This window comes from Triticum aestivum, chromosome 3A (assembly GCF_018294505.1).
Source record: "Triticum aestivum cultivar Chinese Spring chromosome 3A, IWGSC CS RefSeq v2.1, whole genome shotgun sequence".
NCBI lineage: Eukaryota > Viridiplantae > Streptophyta > Magnoliopsida > Poales > Poaceae > Triticum > Triticum aestivum.
In genome coordinates this window covers 545,941,110-545,947,576 of record NC_057800.1, presented here as the reverse complement: position 1 = coordinate 545,947,576, position 6,467 = coordinate 545,941,110, and the positions used below count along the sequence as shown (strand labels likewise).

General features: G+C 45.4%; 1 long non-coding RNA gene across 1 annotated transcript; it reads left to right on the top strand.

Moving 5' to 3' along the window:
* The first annotated feature begins 3,302 nt into the window (after positions 1–3,302).
* LOC123062133 (uncharacterized) lies at positions 3,303–5,214 on the top strand. The gene is made up of 3 exons (XR_006429547.1): positions 3,303–3,615; positions 3,724–3,822; positions 4,945–5,214. It is a non-coding gene; the product is annotated as an uncharacterized lncRNA (long non-coding RNA).
* The last annotated feature ends 1,253 nt before the right edge of the window (positions 5,215–6,467 follow it).

The following is a 6,467-nucleotide window of genomic DNA, read 5'->3' as shown; positions in this document are numbered from 1 at the left end:
CTGATGAACAATTAGCTGTCATAAATGCTTCTCGTACTGCTCCATGGTATGCTGATTATGCTAATTACATTGTTGCTAAATTTATACCACCTAGTTTCACATACCAGCAAAAGAAAAAGTTTTGCTATGATTTAAGACATTACTTCTGGGATGACCCACACCTTTATAAATAAGGAGTAGATGGTGTCATTATACGTTATGTACCTGAGCATGAATACGCAAGTGTCATTCCGAGGCTTATGGAGGACGCCATGCTGGAGATAGAACTGCACATAAGGTATTGCAATCCGGTTTTTATTGGCCTACTCTCTTCAAAGATGCCCGTAAGTTTGTTTTGTCTTGTGATGAATGTCAAAGAATTGGTAATATTAGTAGATGTCAAGAAATGCCTATGAATTATTCACTTGTTATTGAACCATTTGATGTTTGGGGCTTTGATTATATGGGATTGTTTCCCTCCTCTAATGGGTATACACATATTTTAGTTGCTGTTGATTATGTTACTAAGTGGGTAGAAGCTATTCCAACTAGTAGTGCTGATCATGACACCTCTATTAAGATGCTTAAAGAAGTTATTTTTCTGAGGTTTGGAGTCCCTAGATACTTAATGACTGATGGTGGTTCACATTTTATTCATGGTGCTTTTCGTAAAAGGCTTGCTAAATATGATGTTAATCATAGAATTGCATCTCCATATCATCCACAGTCTAGTGGTCAAGTAGAACTGAGTAATAGAGAGCTCAAATTAATTTTGCAAAAGATAGTTAATAGATCTAGAAAGAATTGGTCCAAGAAACTTGATGATGCATTATGGGCATATATGACTGCATACAAAAATCCTATGGGTATGTCTCCGTATAAAATGGTTTATGGAAAAGCATGTCACTTACCTCTTGAACTAGAACATAAGGCATATTGGGCCATTAAAGAGCTCAATTATGATTTCAAACATGCTGGTGAGAGTCTTTTTGACATTAGCTCACTTGATGAATGGAGAACCCAGGCCTATGAGAATGCCAAACTGTTTAAAGAAAAAGTTAAAAGATTGCATGACAAAAGGATACAAAAATGTGAGTTCAAGGTAGGTGATTATGTATTGCTATACAACTCTCGTTTAAGATTTTTTGCAGGAAAAATTCGTCTCTAAATGGGAAGGTCCTTACGTCATTGAGGAGGTCTATCATTCCGGTGCCATAAAAATCAACAACTTCAAAAAGGCACAAATCCGAGGGTGGTGAACGGTCAAAGAATCAAACATTATATCTCAGGTAATCCTATAAATGTTGAAACTAATGTTATTGAAACTGTAACCCTGGAGGAATACATGAAGGACACTTTCCAGAACGTTTCAGACTCCGAAAAGGAATAGGTATGAGGTACGGTAAGTAAACCGACTCCAGAACAGTTCTAATAGCATTTTTTCTCCGTTTTGGAATATTTAAGAAAATAGGAAAATACGAAGTAGTCCGGGAAGGACATGAGGCGTCCACGAGGGTGGAGGGCGCGCCCTACCCCCTGGGTGCGCCCCCTGCCTCGTGGGCACCTCGTGTGCTCTCCGGACTCCGTTTTCTTGCATGATACTTATTTTGGTCGGTAAAAAATCATTATATGATCTCCCGAAGGTTTTGACCACTATACCACGCAAATATCCTTTGTTTTTGTTTCGAGCTGTTTTTCTGATAGATCTAGATCACCATGACGTCTCCAAGCACCTCCAAGGACAAGTTCTTCGAGAAGGTCATCAACCCCTACCTCGCAGAAGTGCTGCAACATCCTCAAACCATTGAGATGCGTGAGGGGTTGCTGGACATCCACGATGTTGAGGGACCAAGGAGGACCAGCAGCGTGGATGCAAGACTCGTAGCGGTGGAGCAACAAGTTTTCAAGTGCCAGGAGACGGTGGAACATGGACTCGACGCCAACCACATAATGATCACGGAGTTCACCAACAACACCAAGCTGGATGCCAGGAACATCGGGGAGACCATCTTCAAGCTTTACGAGAAAATCGAACATCTCCAAGCCCAGATCTATGACCTACAAAACCAAAATTGTGAGTATGAATCTTTCCCTAATAATAAAGAATGGGTTGAGTCTGTCGGGTTCACCGTCGCGGTAACTTTGTAGAAAGGTCCCTGCGTTTATCGGTATTCAACCCACAGTTCAAATCGAACCGGTACGAACGGGAGAAAAATGTAAGCCACGCCGTGCCTCCGGGCGCTCCGCCCCGCCCCACCACCTCCTGCGACGCCCCGCGCGACGCCGACCGCCTAAGGGTGTGTTTGGTTTCTGTCACAAAGTGGAACAACACGGGTCGGTTCCATCCCTGGGGCTCGTTCCCGTGTTTAGATTGTCCAAGGACCAGAACGCACCGATTCCTGGGAACGGCATATTCTCTCTTTATGCGGAACCGAGTCGTCTCTCCAAATCGAGCGGACGATGCGGAACGGCTCCCTGAGCGCCCCGCTTATCTCTCTCTCTCTCGTGTCTCTCTCACATCCGGCAGGCACAGGGAGGCGGCCGGAAGGAGGCGAGCGACGGCGGATCGGTACCAAGCCGTGCTCCCAGCCTCGCCGCCGGCACACTTGCCGCTAACGCTGGCGGCGACGACCGGATCGTGGCCGTCCCCTTCCCTTCCCGTTAGATCCGTCAAGGTCCAGCGACGGCGACAGCCATCTCCAGTAGCCATGTGGATCCTCTCCCGCTCATCTACCACCACAGTCACACTCACGACGCTGCTGCTTTCCTTGCCGGCGGCAGCCCCGCATGTCTCATGCGTGCATGCTGCTCCTGGCATGGCCCTTGCGTGTGTCGTGCAATTGCTGCCCATGGCCTGCAACTGCAACTATTGTTGTTGTGTGTCGTGCTGCTCCTGCTGTCTTCCCACTGAATTTGATGTTTTATGTGCAGATGACAGAAAATTGATGAAGTTCTACTGCTAATTGTTGCTAACGTCTGACAGGCAAATATGTATCACTTGTTTTGGGCATATACCATCATTTGCAATTGAAAGAATTGTTGTGTTGATGATTTCCTTTTACCTCTATATATGCGTTTTGTTTGTGTTTGATGTCAAAGTTATATTGTACATAATCACAAGAAAACAACAGGAGATATGAAGAAATCCATTCTGTTCCGATCTCTAAAACCAAACACCGAAATATAACCGTTTCATTCATTTGAATTGTCTCTATCAAACACAGGGATGGAACCAACCCATTCTAGTGAAATAAACCATGACATTCCATTCCACTTCGTTCCAAACCAAACACACCCTAAACAACTCCCTCACGCCCCCACCTTCTTCCTCCCCGGCTCATTCCCCACCCCACCCCTCAATCCCCACCAACCACCGCCCTCTCCACCATCGTCGAGCACCTCCATCAGCCACCCACCCGCTGGCGCCAACCCTGACGACCCAGGCGCACCCGAGACCCGGCGCCCCCATCCATCTACCTCCTCACTGCGTCGCGCCGCCGCGCCACCAAAGCGCTACCCGGCGATGGATCCAAGCCGGCAACCGCCCCAGCGTGCCTCCTGGCGGCGGATCCGGGCCGGCAACTATTCCCCTCCTCCCCCACGACTGGTTTCCTCTCCTTTGTGTCAAGATCGACGGTGAGCTCACCGGCGCCTGCTCTCTGCCGACCTCCCCTTCCTCATCTCCCTGCGAGGTTCCCAGCCACCCCGCCTCAGATGCTTGCGTTGTTGTTGTTTATTATGTAGGTGTTCAGTGTAGAAGCCGGACGACGTGATGCTGCTGTTACCGATCTGCTGCAGCATCTCTTGTTCGACTCCGAGATCACTGGCGATGAACACAATCAGGTGAGTACAGAGCTTACTGAAAAAGGGGAAATCAGGCCACGCCCGAGATGTGAGCCCTGCCATCCCAAAGTTCCTTGCTTGCCACCCTACATCGTCCCCATGGTCTTTTCAGTTCATGCCATCCCACGATCCGGTCAATGCAACGGGCTACACTAACAATCTAAGGTCAAGTCACAGCTTGGATTATTTCACTAACTAAAGAAAATCCTAACTGACGAAACTGAACATTTGACAGCTACATTTACGCCTGACGAAACTGATTTTTTTTGAAACTTTGACAACAGCTACTAACTCACAGTCTGACACTGTGGTCATCGTAGATGAGGACGTGCATGCGTGTGGCGTGTGCGCTGCTGCTCGCCAACGCTGTCGTGTGTGTGCATCGTGCCGACTATGTGTCGGGTCATCCACAGGGCTTCGTTCTCGGTATCGACGGTGATCACGAGTGCGAGGTCGAAGTTTGTGAGCTTAGGGTGGAAGCATGTGTCGAGCAGAATGTTCCTGCTCTTGGAATACTTGTGCGCGTAGTTGAGTCCGCCTGCCACGTCCAACGCGACCTAGACAAGCTGGCTCCATCCGAGCACCTCGTCGTTGTGGAGCCACTTGCTAAGCGTGCTGTTCTCGGCGAACTCAAACATCATGTACGTCAATACATGTAGCCACCGTGCATGCAGTGATGGAGAGGCCCCGGACAGGCGGATGAGGCTCAAGTCGTTAGCTCCTGTTCACGATCGTCGGGTACGGTTGATTCATCGAGGCCACGGTTGATTCATTCATCCTTAGTACACTTTATTTCTGTTTCATGTGTTTTCTGTGTAGAAGTTGGGTCTCGATGACCTATAAGCAAGAACAACCTTCTCCAACTGATAGTGTTATTGTCCTAAACAATTTGCTATTTAGGTATTTGGATGGGGGATAAAGAACGACATTCATCATTAGTACTTGAACAGACTTGCCTGGTTGGGACTGAACAGGATCTGTTGTAGTGCATCTTACTTGACTGCTCATTGTACAATTTAAATAAAATCAAGGTCTTCTCCATATGCAAGGGAATGTTTTCTTACTGCAATGGTAAGCTATTCTAAATCCATCTCATAATGTGGCTGCTCATGTTTGGTGTAGTTGTAGCGCATGGCATGGCGTTGGTGGGGAGATACAAAGGGAAGATGATAAGGGAAGATGATAGGGGATTACTCGATAAGTATGCGGAGGTGCTGTAAAGTTTCCTCCTTTATGTATAGTTATTTGATTATCCATCTAAATATCATCCCATGTATATGTATGAAACTCATTTTGTGCTGCTAAATTTGTTGTATAGATTTAGTATTATTTGGTGTTAAACTTATAATGATCAAAACAATGCTAAACTTACATGTCGATTCATCATTTGTATACTTTTGGTTTTAGCGGATTGATATGAGAGGTTTAGCACTACTCTTACTTATAGATCCAAATGTATTATGGTCACCAAGGACGAAATTAGGCCTAGGGCAGCTAGGGCTATAGCCCTAGGCGTAGCCGAACCAACATCTATAGCCCAGTAGTATACTTTTTAGAATTTTTGACTTATAGGAGGCCCAGCCCCAGGCGTGTAGGCCCCAAGCTCTTGCCCATAAGTTTCTCCACGACTCCACCACTCACGTACTAGATTTCTACCTCATTATGGTTGGAAACCCGGCCCCATTGCTACAGAAAAGAAAACAATCTTTTCAGAATAGTTCGTCATCTCACGAGATTGCAGAAACCCTCGCGCATCGACGCATCTTGCCTTCTGCGGTTGAGAGGACCTGGGCTGGGCTAAATTTTTTGTATAGATTTAATATTATTTGGTGTTAAACTTATAATGATCGAAACAATGCTAAACTTACATGTTGATTCATCATTTGTATACTTTTGGTTTCAGCGGGTAGATATGAGAGGTTTAGCACTACTCTTACTTATAGATCAAAATGTATTATGATCACCAGGTTAAATCTACCACATGGGTCGTCAGCTTTGTTACCGTAACAATGCACCAACCTAACACGCGAGGAAAACAATTTCACAAGATTCTCATGTTAAGTAACTATTCAAAGAGGTACATGACAATGTTGATGTGCGGGAAAGATAAATTCACTCACTAACATCTCTGATGCTATGGCTTACATGTTGACAGTTGAGACCTGCTGAGTTTACTCATTTATTGTGTGATGTGTTAACTTGCTTTTGTAATTTGTATATGCCAACATATGTCATGTTGTTTTATGGTTAGTAGTATTTCAACATGATTTTCCTCTTCATCACGCATTAAAACAAGACTACAGTAAGGTGCTACAGAGCTAGGAGATCTTGGTGTATACTACAATATATTAATACGGAGGGATTCCTGTGTCACCTGATTTGATAAGATATACTCCCTCCGTTCCAAAATATAGTGCGCCCACGCTTTTCGAGGTTCAACTTTGACCATAAATTTAACCCACGAGACCGACTGCGGCGGGATCAAAAATTATATAATTAAAAACCTTTTTTGAATACGAATTCATTGGTATAATTTTTTCGCCCGCCGCAGTCGGTCTTGTTGATTAAATTAATGGTCAAAGTTGAAACACGGAAACCGAGGACGCGCTATATTTTGGAACGGAGGGAGTATAGTATAGTGCGGA